The sequence below is a fragment of the Lygodium microphyllum genome, chromosome 16 (assembly GCF_053477565.2).
Source record: "Lygodium microphyllum isolate KBCC chromosome 16, Lygodium_microphyllum_v1.1.10, whole genome shotgun sequence".
Classification (NCBI taxonomy): Eukaryota; Viridiplantae; Streptophyta; class Polypodiopsida; order Schizaeales; family Lygodiaceae; genus Lygodium; species Lygodium microphyllum.
In genome coordinates, this window is record NC_141150.1 from 122,280,754 (window position 1) to 122,297,054 (window position 16,301).

The 16,301-nt window shown below is 38.9% G+C and overlaps 2 pseudogenes; one reads left to right on the forward strand and one right to left on the reverse strand.

Annotated features, from left to right (window-relative positions):
* Window positions 1–3,053: 3,053 nt before the first annotated feature.
* LOC148023336 (uncharacterized) lies at window positions 3,054–5,753 on the forward strand (annotated as a pseudogene).
* A 1,319-nt stretch (window positions 5,754–7,072) lies between these two features.
* LOC148023337 (uncharacterized) lies at window positions 7,073–14,683 on the reverse strand (annotated as a pseudogene).
* Between the last annotated feature and the right edge of the window lie 1,618 nt (window positions 14,684–16,301).

Below are 16,301 nucleotides of genomic sequence, written 5' to 3' on the forward strand. Positions count from 1 at the left end.
GAAAAGCTAGTGCATCTCTACATAGGCTTTGCATGGAAGCTCCAACCATTATCTGCTAGACAAGAGGCCATTAAAAAAGTTGTGGGCACCCATGCCATGTCCCTGCAAGTGCGAAAGACCTTTGTTTTTGGCACCCATTGTCCTTCTTCTGCTCTTTTCTTCGATTGAAAGCCCTCCCTTGAAGAACAATGTTTTTACAAGCGTTTAACGTTATTTCTGGGTGGAGAAGCTTTGCCTTTGGCGATCCACATATATGTAGATCTAGGTTGTGTGTTGATTAATGACTTTCTCATCCATTTCTTCGTTACTATGCTTTGGCTTTATGGAAGAACCTTTTTGAGCCTTGATCCGTTCAGAGGCTCTTTCTTGTACCTTGCCCTTTTGTTCTATTTAGTAAATGCTATTCCTAGAAAGCCCTCTATTGGTGGTGTGAAGGCAAGGAGATTTCTAGGATTCCATGGAGAAATAGGAAAGATTAGCTCAAGAATAGGTGGATCCAACATCAAGTGGAATCGGTGGAAATCACTACACAATGCAATAAAAGATCATGGTGATGATGGCCAGGCCCGTAATAGGAAGGCAGCAGTGTGGAAGGCATTAGACACAACATTTTTCTTCTGTGATAAGACATTTTGGTAAGAGGGGGACCTGTCTGAGTGTAAGAGGTAGCTCAATAAGTTCAAAAAATCCATGATAGAAGCATGGAGTGGTAAGCACTTTACACACTACATGAGATGTATTTTCCTACTTTACCTTTGATTACTTATAAAAGGAATAATTTCAATTTTATTTTATGATTCAATCAAGTGACTCCATGCTTCTTCCTAATCTTACTCCCTGGTTTACAACATATACTTTACAATCATACTCCCTGGTTTGTGAAAGAATATGGAAGTTTATCTATCTGGTTAACTTAAGGCATGGAGAAGTCCCATTATCAAGCAAGATCCAGATATTTCAGACACACAAGACATGGTGGTGGAAAAAACAAAGCAAACAATCTATTAGAAGTCTTCCAATGGTTTTACAGACAATACTGGCATAAAACAAAGTCAAAGGAGGCCAAAGTGTTATATGAGAGCTCAGATACAACAAGGACTATACAAATTTACTGAAAATAGACAGAGAGCATATAGGAGGTTAGATGCAAGAGAAAAGTTTTTACAATGGCTTGAAACTAAGCAAAGGATTGACTTCAAGGCAGAGCTTGACTTGATTATGGATTTCCTTGGTCTTCTTTGGTGTTGTCTTTAATCTCCCACTCTATCGGTCCTCTGCACTTCAAAAGCTCTTGTTTCCTATATCCCACCAGATTTTTCATATTCTCTGCACTACCTGTATGTGCAAGGACATATGCACCTAGAGTAGCATAGTATGCTGCCCTAGAGGCTACAACACCAGGCATATAGCCAAAGAGCCTAATAGCCTCCTGCTTCTCTATAAGTATTATTTTTTCCACTCCCCTATGCAAGGGTTGAGATCCAACAACCCTTGAGAGGGCCTTCAAAGCTAGAAATGGAACTCCTGGATTTGTGCTAAATTTATTGTGGTAAATTATAACTGTATATGTATTTATGTCACCTATGTAGTGACCCAAGCTTTGATTTCTGCCTGTGCCATGGGCCTTGAACCTTTTGCTCTCCCCAAGAACTAATTTGGGTCTTCAATGTCAATCTACAAAAAAAAATCTTAATTTAGATACTTTGTTTCAATCCTTCATGTGAAAAAATATCAAATACAAACTTATACTTGTGAATTTTCATCATTTTCTATCAGCTCCATTGACTGAAGATTTATTGAGTTATTTGGTTGAGTCTCTTGTGGCACTATTTCCTGAGCATATTCAAATCCCATATCTTGAATATTTGTCTCCTTTTAGTTTCTTGAAATTCCTCTTCTAATTGAAGGCCTTTGCTTTCATAAGCCACACAAAGATCTGTGAAATATTGCCCTACTGTAGCTTTGTCCAATAAAATTATCACCCTGGGTATCCAATGTAGAGATGGGATCTATTGAACTATCTATAAAGCCTCTATCATTTTGGCCCCACTTTGCAAGGATGGCTAAACAATAGTCTTCCCTCAAGTCATAAAGATGTTGTATGTCATTGAGCAGGACATAATCTTTGTTGTTGATTCTGTAGCTTGGAAATGTTGGAATAGCCTGCAAAGGGTTTTCCAAGTCAACATCATCATCATTGATATTCTGCTCAACCTTGGTTAAATTATGGGTCTTGAGTTTTGCAAGATCAAAAACCCTCCAAGTTCTCCTCTCTTCCTGTTCCTTTTGAAACTCCTCAGCTGCATCATCAACCTCCTGTGCCTCAACATCAACTGTCTCTACCTCTCCCTTTGCTTCCGATTTGGGAAGACTCTCTGATATCCATTGAAAGAATACAAGAAGTGCCATATCCTTTTCTAAAATCTGGTAATTACCATTGACATGCCACTCACATTTCTCCAATATCCTCTTGAAATCATTTTCAAGGAGATTCTGCTTGTGGGGACAGGAAGATGACTTAGAGATATAGCTTGCCTCAACAACATCTGAGAAGTGGACATAATTGTCAACCCTATGATCCCTTGTGAAGAGGAGAAATACCTCTAACAAATCCATGAACCTATTTGAAAGGGATTGAAGGAAAGAATTGAGGTCCATTGGTGTGTTGAACATCTGGCTTATACTTGACAATTTAGATACATTTCCAGTACTCATAAGAAATTCAAAAACTTTGACGTCTGGAGCATCTTCAACATCATCAACCTCTAGATCTGCAAATGAGAGCTTCCTCTTACTCATCCTTGTAAATCTTGAGGAAAGGTAGATAGTATTGAGTTGCACGAAAATGGAAGGGAAGGTAAAAAGAGGTATATGAGGAATTCGAATAGCTCAACAATGGTAAAAAAAATATGCTATAAGAGGTGTAATTGGAATACGTAAGGATTATGGGCATGAAATCTTGGAAAAGGTCTTAGTAGTTAACTATTGATGAGTTGCGCGAAAATAGAAGGGAAGCTCAAAAAAGCTATATGAAGAATTCATGCAGCTCAACAATGGTAAAAAATTATGCTTTAAGGGTTGTAATTGGAACACTGAAGGCTAATGGGCATGAAATCTTGGGTATAATTGGAATACTGAAAGCTAATGGGCATGAAATCTTGGTAGTTAACTATTGATGGGCCGTGCAAAAATAGAAGGGAAGCTCAAAAAAGCTATTTGAAGAATTCCCGCAGCTCGTCAATAGAGATTCATATGCCTGAAAGGCCAGGAGGTGTATGTGTGTGTGTGTGGAGTGTTATTGTGGATGAAAATGGGCAAGATATGAATGTCGATGCAGAATGTAAAGTGTCATCATAAAATCCTTTTCCTTTTTATAGGTGAGAAATGTGACCGTTGCCTCACACGTGTGTAGCACATTTCCCAAGGCGCCACATGCGTGAGGCAACGATCACATTTCTCACCTATAAAAAGGTGAGGAGAAGGGCAGTATTACTTTATATTCTCTCCATTCCAACCCATACCTTCCTATTTCGAATTCCATTTTCTTGCCTATATACATACATTGCACACACAACTATTGATGAGCTACGCGATTTTAGAAGGACACTCCCCCCACCTTCTCCATTGAATTCACGCAGCTCATCAACATATCCCGATTCACACTTATTGCCAAGAAAGTCCAACTCACACCCTCTAAAAACCATACTATTTCTCATTGATGAGCTACGCGAATTAAGAAGGACACTCCACCCTTGTTCACTATTGAATTCGCACAACTCATCAATTGTCTGTTTTTCACCCTCATTGCTTAGCAAGGCCCATATTCAACCTATTCCCCAGCCCACACCCACTAAATAACATATTTTTGTCCATTCATGAGCTACGTGAATTTAGAAGAAGGCTCGCCATTTGCTTTACATAGATTTAGCACTGCTCATCAATGGAAATTTTTCTTCCGCAAGGCTAAGCTTTGCCACTTACATTGCTATTCTTTACCTCCTTTTCTTTTAGATATATTATTTCACATTGATAAGGTGCGCAAATTAGAAAGGGCACCTCTATCTCCTTGTGAACTGATTTCGCATAGCTCTTCAACACTTCTTTGCGATGGCTAGAACCAAGCAAACTGCAAGGAAGGAAAAGGTTGACCCTAGAGGCATACCAGCCAAGATATACAAGGGTTAGAGCCAGGAAAAGAAGAAGCCACCCATGACAAAGCGAAAGTTCAAACAGTATGTCACCTAACTTAGAGAGATAAGGAGGGCAGTGAAAGCATTGAACCTTGCAATACCAAGGCTACCTTTCCAAAGGCTATGTAGGCAGATCTGTGACCAGAGGAGTATTTCCATGAGATGGCAGAGATCAGCCCTTGATTGTCTCCAAGAGGCAGCTGAAGATTTCATCATTGAGTTTTTCCAGGACTCTTTACATTTGTGTTGCCCATGCTCACAGAGTCACTCTCATGCATAAGGACATGGTTGTCCTTAGAAGACTGATGTATAGATTTAGTAAATTTCTTGAGCCCGTACCATTCAGGGATGAAAAGACCTTCAACATATTGAATATACCTCCATGGAGGAAACCAAAGCCAGAGGATAAAAAATCCAATGAGGAGGAGGTCAAGTACAAAGATGAGGAAGGGGGACATAAGAGGCAAACCTAAGCAGGATGCAAGGAGGGGGATGGAAGAAGAGAGAAAGGCAATGGAGGAGAGTGGAAGAGCAACTAGCGTACCTAGAGCAGGAAATGAAGGTACTTTTCACCAAAGTTGATGCAGATGGATTCCTTGTAGTTGCCTTCCCTCCAGATGATATTGTGAAGAGAGAGGACTACATTGTCTTGGACCATGAGTGCCTGACACTACTTAGGGACATCAAGAGGGAGATAAATGACACCATTGTGCTAGCATCATTGAGGTAGGAGAAGTCTTATGCTAAATATTTTTTATTCTTTTATTTCACAATATCAAAATCCCATCTTATTTGAATGTCTATGTTCTTGAAGGGTAATGATGCATAGTTTCCAGCTGGGAGTGCAACAAAAGGTGGAGGTTATTGATCCCTCCATATTAGTGTATCTCAGGAGGATGGAAACCGAGGTTGCTTCATTTAAGCACTGGGTGGCCAAAATTGATATGGAGACCCTTGAAGTGGTCTTACTGCCCTATAATGAAGGGTAAGTCCTTTTAACCAGAGCTTCTGTAATTACAAGACTGATGTAGATTTTCCAAAAGCCATTGGAGTCTAACATTTACAACTAATAATGATTTATGGAAGCCATTGGAGTCTTATTATCATAGACATAGTTGACAAGAAATGTTTTTATCTTAATTCTATGAGAGGATCACATGGTATAGCAAAACTGTAAGCAATTTCATAAAACCTTCACTATGGTTACCTCAAATACTATATTAGGTCAACCACTAATTTCTAATACATTGATTGTTTTGTTTTGTATAGATGTGCAATGAGATACATGTAGCTTTTGAAGAGTTGTCCACCAATGCCTCCAATCTTATCTACAGTTGAGTATCACCAAATCAAGGTACCTTGATCTCTTAGTTATGTTATACAATCATGGATTTTTGCCTTTCTTAAGAGTAGTCTAATTTCTCCTTATTCATGTAGTGTCCAATCCAATCTGACTCCCACTCATGTGGATGGAGGGTTGTTATAAATGCTCAGAGGATGATTAAGTTCATTTATGACAATGAACAGAAGAATATAAACGTGTTTTGTATAGATGTGCAATGAGATTCATGCAAGTTCTGGAGAGTTGTCCACCAATGCCTCCAATCTTATGTACAGTTGAGCATCACCAAATCAAGGTACCTTGATCTCTTAGTTATGTTATACAATCATGGTTTTCTGCCTTTCTTAAGAGTAGTCTAATTTCTCCTTATTCATGCAGTGTCCAATCCAATCTGACTCCCACTCATGTGGATGGAGGGAGGGTTGTTATAAATGTTGAGAGGATGATTAAGTTCATTTATGACAATGAACAGAATAATATAAAAGTGAGTATTTCAATCCACCTCTTTTATAATGCAAAAAAATTCTACACTTATTTTTACAACCCTCTTACTTTCTAACCCCCTTTTCTTGTTTTGGCCAGTTTTCCTTGGATTGTTACAATGATACACAAGTCTGGCTCGTAAGAGCCAGAATCATTGTAACGATGGTTGTGAATAATTTTCCTCTACAGGAGCCAAAAGAAGAGAAAAAACCATCTAAGAAGAGAAAGAGCAAAAGAGAAGGGACGACAGGGACCTCCAAGGAGCAGGATGAGAAGGAGAAGGTCCCTACTCCTAAGAAGCCAAGGACTCCAAGGAAATCCAGAAAGGCTAGAGAGGAGAAAGTGGAGGAGCAGAAGGAGGAGAACGAGGAGGAGCAGAAGGAGAAAGAAGAAGCAGAAAGAGAAAGAAGAGGAGAAGGAGAAGGAGAAAGAAGAGGAGGAGGAGAAAGAAGAGGTGAAAGAGAAAGAAGAGAAGAAGAAGGAGAAAGAAGAGAAGGAGGAGGACAAAGAAGAGAAGAAGGAGGAGAAATAAGAGAAGAAGGAAGAGAAAGAAGCGGAGAAGAAAGAAGAGAAGGGGGAGGACAAAGAAGAGGAGAGGGAAGAGAAGGAGGAGGACAAAGAAGAGGAGGAGGAGGAGAAACAACAATAGGAGGAGAAGAAAGAGGAGGAGAAGAAGGATAAGAAGGTGAAGCAAAAGAAGAAAGCAAGAAAGGCAGAAGAGAGAACACCACCAAGCACCCCTTCAAAGCCAATACCTGCCTCTACCAGGATGAGTCCAAGACACAAGAAATAGATTGACTCTTCTCATTAAAAAAATACTTTGTACATCCATTTTCCCTTTTGGGTTACATTTAGGTGGAAGTTTTTTTTATATCTCCAGCATTTTGTAAATCCTTGATAGTAATCTCCAGCAACCTTCTTAATCCAAGATATGTAATCTCCTACAGAATAGGCAAACAAAAGTTTGCACTTGTAAATATAATTCAAAGTAATTTGATATGTAAGTCTTTGAAGAAATCAATCTGATTATGTTTTCATGTTTCTTTTACCTAATTACTTAAACAGCAGCATTTTGGATGTCTTTGCATCTTATATTCCTTTCACTCCTTTTAGAGACCTACAAAGAGTGTAAAGTAAGAAGATATGCATGCTAGTATGAAATGTTAAGAACATTAATGTTAGTGTCAAAAAAACTTGCCTTTTTGTCATCCACTTTGAAAGCAAATGACTTTGGCAATTCAATTTCTTCATTTAGAAGATTCTGTCTCACTTGTTGCAATGTACACATGGCCCTTATCTTTAAAATAGTGATAACTTCATTGTTGAGCCACAAATCAAGATCAATGACTGGATTCACGCCAAAATCTTCCATGTCTTGGTCTAGAGGGATTAGGACACCACCCACATGGTGCCATCTACTATAATAAAATGTCAAAATGAAGTTTTGTGTAGCAACCATATACTTGCAAGAAATTGACTCTTGATGCACCTTACATGTGATTCCACTAACTACTTTTGTGTCCCATCCTTCATCAACAAACTGAAGAACATTTTATGCTTGTAAGATTCTCATTGAGAACAAAGTTTTACACCTTCTAGCTTGCATATTAGAGAAGAAGTCTACAAACACAAGGATAGGCATGAAGAGGACAATTTTGCTCTGTTTACTGGCAATATTAGGTTTCATACATCTCTGAAGTTCATTGAATAGCTTACATCTATAGCACTCACTTGTGCTAGAATTTGGTAAAGGCCACTCCTCACACCCAAAATCAGGAAGTGGAAGCTTGGTCAGAGAACCCCATGATCCTTGTGAGTTAGGAGAGACATAGAAATGGTCATAAAAGAACACACCATTCTCTACAAGGGACCCTCTTGTTCTTCCTTTATAGAGTTCCTCTCCAACAGAGGCATGAAAAACATCAATAATATCAACAATACACTCCACTGGCTGCCATTCCTCTAAGTTGGAGGGATATAAATCTACAAAATCAAAAGATAAATGCTATAAATCTATAAAATCATAAATCTAACTTCAGTTTTAACATGCAAAGAGAACTTATAGTTAGGCCTGTGTAAAGGAAGATCCTAGGTATTTGGTTGAAGATAGTATGCATAAAAACATGTTGTACCAACACCTCTTTGATTGTCTTCATGTTTGAGCCGTGTCTAAAATCCTTCACTCTTCCTTTCCAACACGAAATGAATGGATTGGTGGTTACTTGTTTCTTTCTCCTGTTTTGTTGCATAGTTATCCAACTACCCTTAGCTATGGTAATAGGAATCCATCTACCCTCCTGCATATCAAATGTATTATATGTGGATATATATTCAATGGAGGTACTAGGACGTTTAGATTTGGCATAGTTTTCTATAGCCAAAAAATGAAGAAGAAGAATGAGCAAGAGAAGGAGAAGGGTGAACAACAAAATTCAAAATGGCGAGAAAGGGGGGGGGGGCTTTTGGCTCTAAATAAAGTAGGTGGCCTCGTGAAGAGAGAAGGCTGAGCTCGACATTTGTCATGATGGTTTGGGGGTGAAAAAGGAAGAGCTAGAGGAGAAAAAAGGTGAGCTTCTGACATGAAAAAGACCCTTTCACGAATTTGCCCCTAAATAAAATTAGCAAAAGAAATGCACTTCTTATTTTCAAAAAGAAAGATTCCATAGCGTAAGCTCTCCTCTCATTGGCTAAGAGCACTCTCTCTCTACATGCTAAAAGGCAAAAAAATAACCTCAAAGTTCCCCTAATGATTTGGAGGGATATTATCATCACTTCCTCATCTTATTGCAATATGCACCTCCAAGAATGACTTAAGAAGTCAAGGTGGCTAGATTCATTATAGCTTTGAACCCTCCATTGAATTCTCATTTGCAATATCTTTGATTGGCTACTTTCATAGATGTATTGGATGGTGGGAAGCCAATGGAGTAAGAAGTGAATTTAACGAAGAAGTGCAAGGAGGAACCTCTACCAAATTGGGATGTTAAGTGGAATCATTCCTGCTTCAAATCTAATCCTCAATGGGAGATAAGTTAGCTACCTATTTTCCTTAAAGAGAAGGCCTTCAGAGAGAATTTGTGCCTTAATTGTCTTGATCCAAGACATTGTGCTAGAGATTGTCCTCCAAACCCTAATCTACATCAACCCTCAAACATAAATCCTTCAAATTTTCACAACTCTTGGGACCCTAACAAGAACTTTAACCAAGAACCTAACCCCAATAAAGGCTTCTCAGATCGAACTAATCCTCTAGCTTCTAGAATTTTATGAATCTTTCCCAAAGGAACTTCTAGCAATAGGACATAAAAAAATAGGTGGATTTAGAGGACCGCAAGGAGCATTCAAGGGTAATGAAAATCTAATGTTGGATCTCAAATAGTGAGATATAATCCTAAAGCAAATCAAGGTGACAAATCTAAGGCTCAAGTGAATCAATTCATTACAAGAGAAGAAGGACATAGAGATCAAGCTAGCTTATGTCTATTTCAATATTGAGCACCAAGGAGCAAATCAATATTATAGGTGCTAAGAGGCCTCAGTTCCAAATTTCATAATTTTCCAACTCTTCTAAATAATTTCCCTAATAAATTTATTCCTAAAAACTCATTAAATTAGAAAATTCTCTATACTCTTAATTCACAAATTAAGGGGAAAATTATCCTAGGTTATACTAAGTGAGAGGAAGTGATTAACAAATCCTCTTAGCTTAATTAAGTGTTTAGTTAATTTCCCCATAAACTCTATGTTATTTTTTCACTAATTTTATAATTTTAAATTCCATAATTACACATCTATTTATCTTCTCCTAGTCCCCTACTCAATTTTCTAAAGTAACTCTTTAATTAGATTTCCTGAAATTTCATCATTATAACGACACTACCTTCTCAATTAAAAATGTAACTAAGCCTTTTTTCAAAAAATAAATTTATATATATATAATCCATGTAAAGAGGAGTGAGTATTTATGTTTCTAGAGTAAATAATCTCTAGTTTGAATAAATAAAAGAGAAAATTTACATTTTCTACTAGCGAAAAATGATAAATTACGTTTTCCTACTAGCAAAAATGATTAAATAGAGGTTGCCAAACAAGATTTCTCCTCCGTATGGGTTAGGAAATGATGTAGGTAGGGGGTCTTTATATAGCCTCTAGGGGGCCAGGTGACTATGTAGGGCTTATTTTAGCCTCTAGAGGGCCAGGTGACTATGTAGGGCTCATTTTAGCAACAAGAGGTGCCTCTCTTCTTGTAGTTCTTTGTTTGATTGGCTAAGAATGTGCTAAAAATGTGTTTTACCCCTCTTTTGAGGACTTGCTAAATTTCTTACATTCTCTCTTCTCCATTGGGTGCTCCAGGAGTGGAAAGTTTTGACATTTTTTCCTTTCGTGCTAATTCCACTTACATTCTTTCTCCTTATCCACAATAGTTTGGAAGAGAAACTTTCATTTCTTACTCAAATTCAGGTATGTCAACCTTCCGAGAGCGAAAAACTCCAAGGAGGTAATATCTGAGTAAGAAAATTCATACTATTAAATTTACATAGTTCTCTAGGAAACTCTAAGTTCACTAACTTTGAAAGGGACAAGATCCCTCAAGTACGCACAAACTTACACAAGATTGCACAAAGATCAAGCATAACAATTGAAATCTCCATGCATAGAGTGTAACATAGGGTAAAGATAAAATAAAAGCATCAACACAAGAATGGGTTCAATCTCCCCCTCCAAATGGCGGCACCCTTTCCATCTTGAGTATTTATATATTAAAGGGTGCCCTTTGTGCCAAAACTAGGGTGCACAACAAGGGACTTCTTTATTTACAAGAAGGAGCTTTTATCCCAAAAGTAAGCTCCTATTTTTATTGTATGTCTTATTTGTTTATCTCAAGGCTATTTACAAGTGCACCCTCTTAGGGTATTTATTTACAAGTGACTATTAACCATAGTCATAATAAAAATCTGGGTAATCTCGGCTGCTAGTAAGCCGTCCAAAATGTGTTCCCGCCTGCCCTTCACTTCATTATCACTCTCTCCAACCTACAGTTGTCCATCACACACAATTAGTATTTAATACACCAAGAACAGACAGTAAATCGATCAATTCAATCTAGCTATCCATAAGAGTATAGCTCCCATTAACCATGGATGTTAGACACTAGGAGGGTACGGACACCCCGTAACATCCCTCCTACCTAGGATATCAATTGTCCTCAGTTGCTTCACTCACAACTATCTAGTGTGTGATTATAAGAGTCCAGAAGTTCGGGATAAGCACGGAAAAATGTTTAGGGAAACCATTTATCATCTTCTCTAGGATCGTTCTTAAAAGTCACAAGATAATGGTTATACACAGAACCAACACGTGTGGTGGTAGTCTCATGGTCTACTATAGCATTAGGGAGTAGTTGTTCCTCTTGATCCACCAATTGAGGAGCTTCATCATATACAGGATGAGATGGAACAGTACCCTTAAAAGGTTTCAAGAGACTAATATGAAAAGAATTATGCATCTTCCAATGATTAGGCAATTCAAGACGATATGGAACATCATTAATTTTTTGAATGACTTTGAAAGGTCCATAAAATCATGGTGCTAGCTTCACAAAGGGGTTAGTGTCAACACTTTTGATACGACGCTTTTGAATGTGAAACATCACATAATCTCCTGTCTTAAAAAGATAAGGCTTCCTGTGCTTATTAGCTTGACGAGTAAACAATTCTTGTGAATGGGAAATGGCAGCACGAACATCAGCATAAATTTTATCAAAATCAACAGTTAAATTGTCAGCAACAGCAGGAATAGTATTTGATAATCGTGTAACAGGTGTAGGGAGTGTGTGACCATATATTATTTCAAAAGGTGCTTTTCTAGTAGCAGAATGAGTGGTGTTATTGTATGCAAATTGCAAAATGTGTATGTAGTCATCCCACCTTTTTGGTTGTGTATGAACATAAGCTTTGAGAAAATCAATGATTGTGCGATTAGTGATCTCACTCTGACCATTGGATTGTGGATGGAATGTAGCAGAATAGTCTAAGATAGTACCTAGATTAGAGAATAAAGTTTGCCAAAATGCACTACAAAACGTGGAATCTCTATCAGATACTATTACCTTAGGTAACCCATGGTGAGTGAACACATGCTTCAAAAATAAGTTAGCATCTTGAGGTGCAGACAATTTCTTATTACAAGGAATGAAATAAGCATGTTTGCTAAAATGATCTATGATGGTCCAAATCATGTCATGCTTATGCATAGTTAGAGGAAACAACGTAACAAAAATATGTTCCCAAGGTCTCTCGGGAATAGGGAGTGGATGGAGGAACCCTAACTTCTTGCTTATGGTAGACTTAACCTTTTGACAAATCAAACATTCAGCAACAAAGGATTTGACATCTTGTTTCATAAGAGGCCAAAAGAAGTCACGAGATAGATTTTGAAATGTGGCTGCTACACCTCTATGGCCTGCATAAGGTGGATTATGCAATTTCTCTATGAGAGGGTTTCGAAATGGTTTAGAGATGCACAATTTCTTTTGAAAATAGAGAAATTTGTCTTGAATAGAGTAATCAACAAATGATTGTGCATTGGGTTGATTCATTTGAGTCCAAATATGCTTAAAATCATCATAAAGTGCATAAGTGTCACGCATGGATTCAAATGAAATACCATGAATGACCGATAGTAGGTGATTAAGAGTTGGCTTTCTACTCAAAGCATCTGACCAAGATGGTATTGAAGAATTGGTTGAAAACATTGAATAAATGAGGCCCACTTAATATGCCTATCTGAAATCAATGGCTGTGAGAATAAATGTTTTAAACTTTGATGAACAGTTTTTATAACAAAGTCAGTACCCATCAAATAATGCTTCCAAATTTTAAGTGCATGGACTACATTAGACAATTCCTTATCATAAGTGCTATACTTAACCTGTGCTGGTCTAAATTTCGTGTTTTCATAAGCAAGTGGATGGTTATCCTGCATTAAAACAACACCCAAACCTTTTCCACTAGCATCAGTAACAACCACAAAGAAGGGACGATTAAAATCAGGTAATTGGAGTACTGGTGCATGTGTGTTAAAGCATATTTAAGTGCTTGAAAAGACTGATCCCGCACTTTAGTCCATGTGTAAGGTGTATTCTTCTTTAGCAACAAGGTGAGATAGTGAGCTTTATATGAAAAATTGCGCACAATTTTCCTGTAGAAACTACATAAACCAAGAAAAGAACGAAGTTCATGCAAGTTTTTGGGTCTTGGCCATGAATTGATAGCTTGTATCTTCTTTGGGTCAACCTTTATCCCTTCCTTAGATACTATGTGACCTAGGTATTCAATTTCTTGTTGGAAAAGCATACTTTTCTCTGGGTTAAGATAAAGTTGATTTTCCTTGAGTAATTGGAACACTTTAGCAAGATGTTTCTTGTGTTCCTCTTCGGATTTACTAAAGACTAGTATATCATCAAAGAACACTATAACAAAGTCTTGGTGATCTATGAAGATCCTATTCATCATCCTTGTGAAGGTGGCCGGTTTATTTGTCAAGCCAAACGGCATCACAAGGAATTCATAATGACCGGTTTGTGTACGAAACGCAGTCTTATAAATATCCTCACTAGTCATCCTCACTTGGTGATATCCCAATTTTAGATCCATCTTGCTAAAAGTGGTGGGCCCCTTAAGCTTGTCCAATAGATCATCTATACGTGGAATAGGAAACCTATTCTTGATAGTGATCTTATTCAATGCGCGGTAGTCTATACACATGCGGTATGTACCATTCTTCTTTTTGACAAGGAGAACGGGTGCCCCATATGGTGAACTACTTGGTCTTATGAGCCCTTAGTTGAGTAGCTCTTGAACTTGAGACTTTATTTCTTGTTGTTCAAGAGGGTTTACGCGATAGGGAGCTCGACAAGGGGGTGCGCTACCATGAATGGTCTCTATGCTATGGTCCTCAGGTCGAGACATAGGTAAAACAACGGTAAATCATGCATAAAACACTCTTGAAATTGAGCAAGAAACTCTTTTTGTGCATCATTACAATGTGATTCTTGTGCTGCAGATATTTCATTAATGTACACAAGAAATGCTTTATCTCGTTTGCGAATGGCCCTTTTAGCTTGAGTGTGAGATAGTAATGGTTGATCTTCACTTTCAAATGCAGTATGTAAACAAATTTGATGACCTTCATACATGAAAGTAAGAGAACGATTGCTATAATCAATCTTAGGATTTAATTCATGACGAAATGGCATTCCTAAGATGATATCTATCCCATGCAATGGAGCAACAAGAAAAGTACGCTCTTGAGAGTTCTCAATTGAAATCTTTAAGTTTTCCACTTGTTGAGTGCAATTGTACTTTTGGTTATTAAAAGCAGTCTTAACTTTGTATCCAAATGATGTAAGAGGTAGATTAAGAGATTTAGCAATGCAATTCGAAATAAAATCATGGCTACTTCCATCATAAAAAAAAATACTCACTTCTTTTCCTTGCACGATACCTTTGATTTTTAAAAGAGTGTAAGGTGAAATGGATGAGGGTTTAGGGTTACCTTCATTTGGTTGATCGTCATTACCCTCATAGTTTGGATCGTAATCATCATCGTAGTCGTCGTTGTCTTCCAAATCCGCTTCTTCTTCTAGGATAGGCTCATCTTCGACCATGTTGACTTGAGCAGGAGGGTGATCTTTTTCTTCTTTCTTCATTGGGCATTTGTCTGCATAATGTCCTAGGCGATAATAATTGGAGCACTTTACCCTCTTCAAGCGGTCCTCGGCCCTTTGGTTGGAAGTGCCGTTGGTCTTCTTGAAGTTAGGATGAGCGCCTTGACCGTTAAAACCGTTGTGGTTGCCTTGACTGTTGTTGACGACCTTTGCTTTCTTGTCCTCCCAAGAGTGTGGTTGTGCTTCCTCTCTTTTAAAGAAGGGATGCTTGAATTTATTATACCTGTCACTTATAAAAGACGAAGCAGGCCTCTTGCCTTGATTAAAATTTTGATGCTCTTTCTTCATGCGATTACCCCTAAGTTTCTTTGCACTATTTAGTGCTAAAGAGATTGCTTCAGCCAAGGAGTGTGGGTGAAACATCTCAATATCCCCTGAGACCTTCTGGCTAAGAGGTAGCTTTAGGCATCGCTATGCCGAATTAACCAACGGGGCCCTCTTAGACCCGGTCGTCTTAATCCATGATAAAGGGATTGTTGCCATATTGGCTCACCCTGGGGTTGTTGCCGCTCTTGGGCTCACCCGTCACCTGAGGGACTGTTGCTCCTTCTTGAGCTCACTTGAACCTGTGGGGATTGTTGGCTCTCTTGGCCTCACCCAGAACCTTGAGGGAACGTTGCTCATATTGAGCTCACCCTAAAACCTGTAGGGACTGTTACCACCTTTGGGCTCACCCAGACATCAAGGGACTATTGGCTCTCTTGGCCTCACCCATTCCTTCCTTCGGTGTTGCATGATGCCCACTCATCTTCATCTTCATCTTTAATGGCAGGTAGAGGAGTTTTACGTGTTTCCAATCCCACGTTATTGTCCCACTCACTTTTGGCATAGTGGTGGGTAGAGGAGTTTAACGTATATCCAATCCCATGACCTTGCCCTGTTTAAGGTGGATCCCACTGCTTGGGTCCAGGTCCATGGTTCTTTCTTCTTGAGGTCCTCCTTTCTGAGGAATGAAGGGGGTAGTCTCCGGCTCTCATCCTTTGTTTGAACCGTGCTGATCCTAGTTGGCGGCTGGCTTCCTGTCTCTTTCATGACACCACCCCCACAACAAGTCCCATTCCAAGTTGCGAGCTTCCTCATGATAAGCCACCCGTCCCATAACAGGTGCTTCCTCCATAGGTGGCTCCGTTTTGCTTTGTCATAGATACATGCATTCTTGTACACTTTTCTGATCTTTGCCTTTGATAAGAGCGTTCCTCACACCTGACTTCCCGCGAGGCACCGAGGGGAGTATTGACCACACGCCCTCCCTCCAAGGCGCTACAGTTCCGCTTTCAGCTCTTGCATGTTGGTCACAAGTCAGCTCCTGGCCTTGCTCGGGGAGTGCTTTTCCTAAGCCTCATGCCGGCAATTTGACCACCACCGCTGGCTGGTTGATTCCAAGCTCCTTGATACTTCCACCTTTGCTTCGCCTCCGCAGAGTCTCAGCAAACTCCCTTGTACCTTCATTGGATTCCACGAACCGTTGAGCTCATAATGCTTGCAAGAATAGAAGAGGTGAGCTGCCCCTCATCCCCTTAGCTTGTGCCACACAAGCTTGAAGCACTTTGCGTTCCCT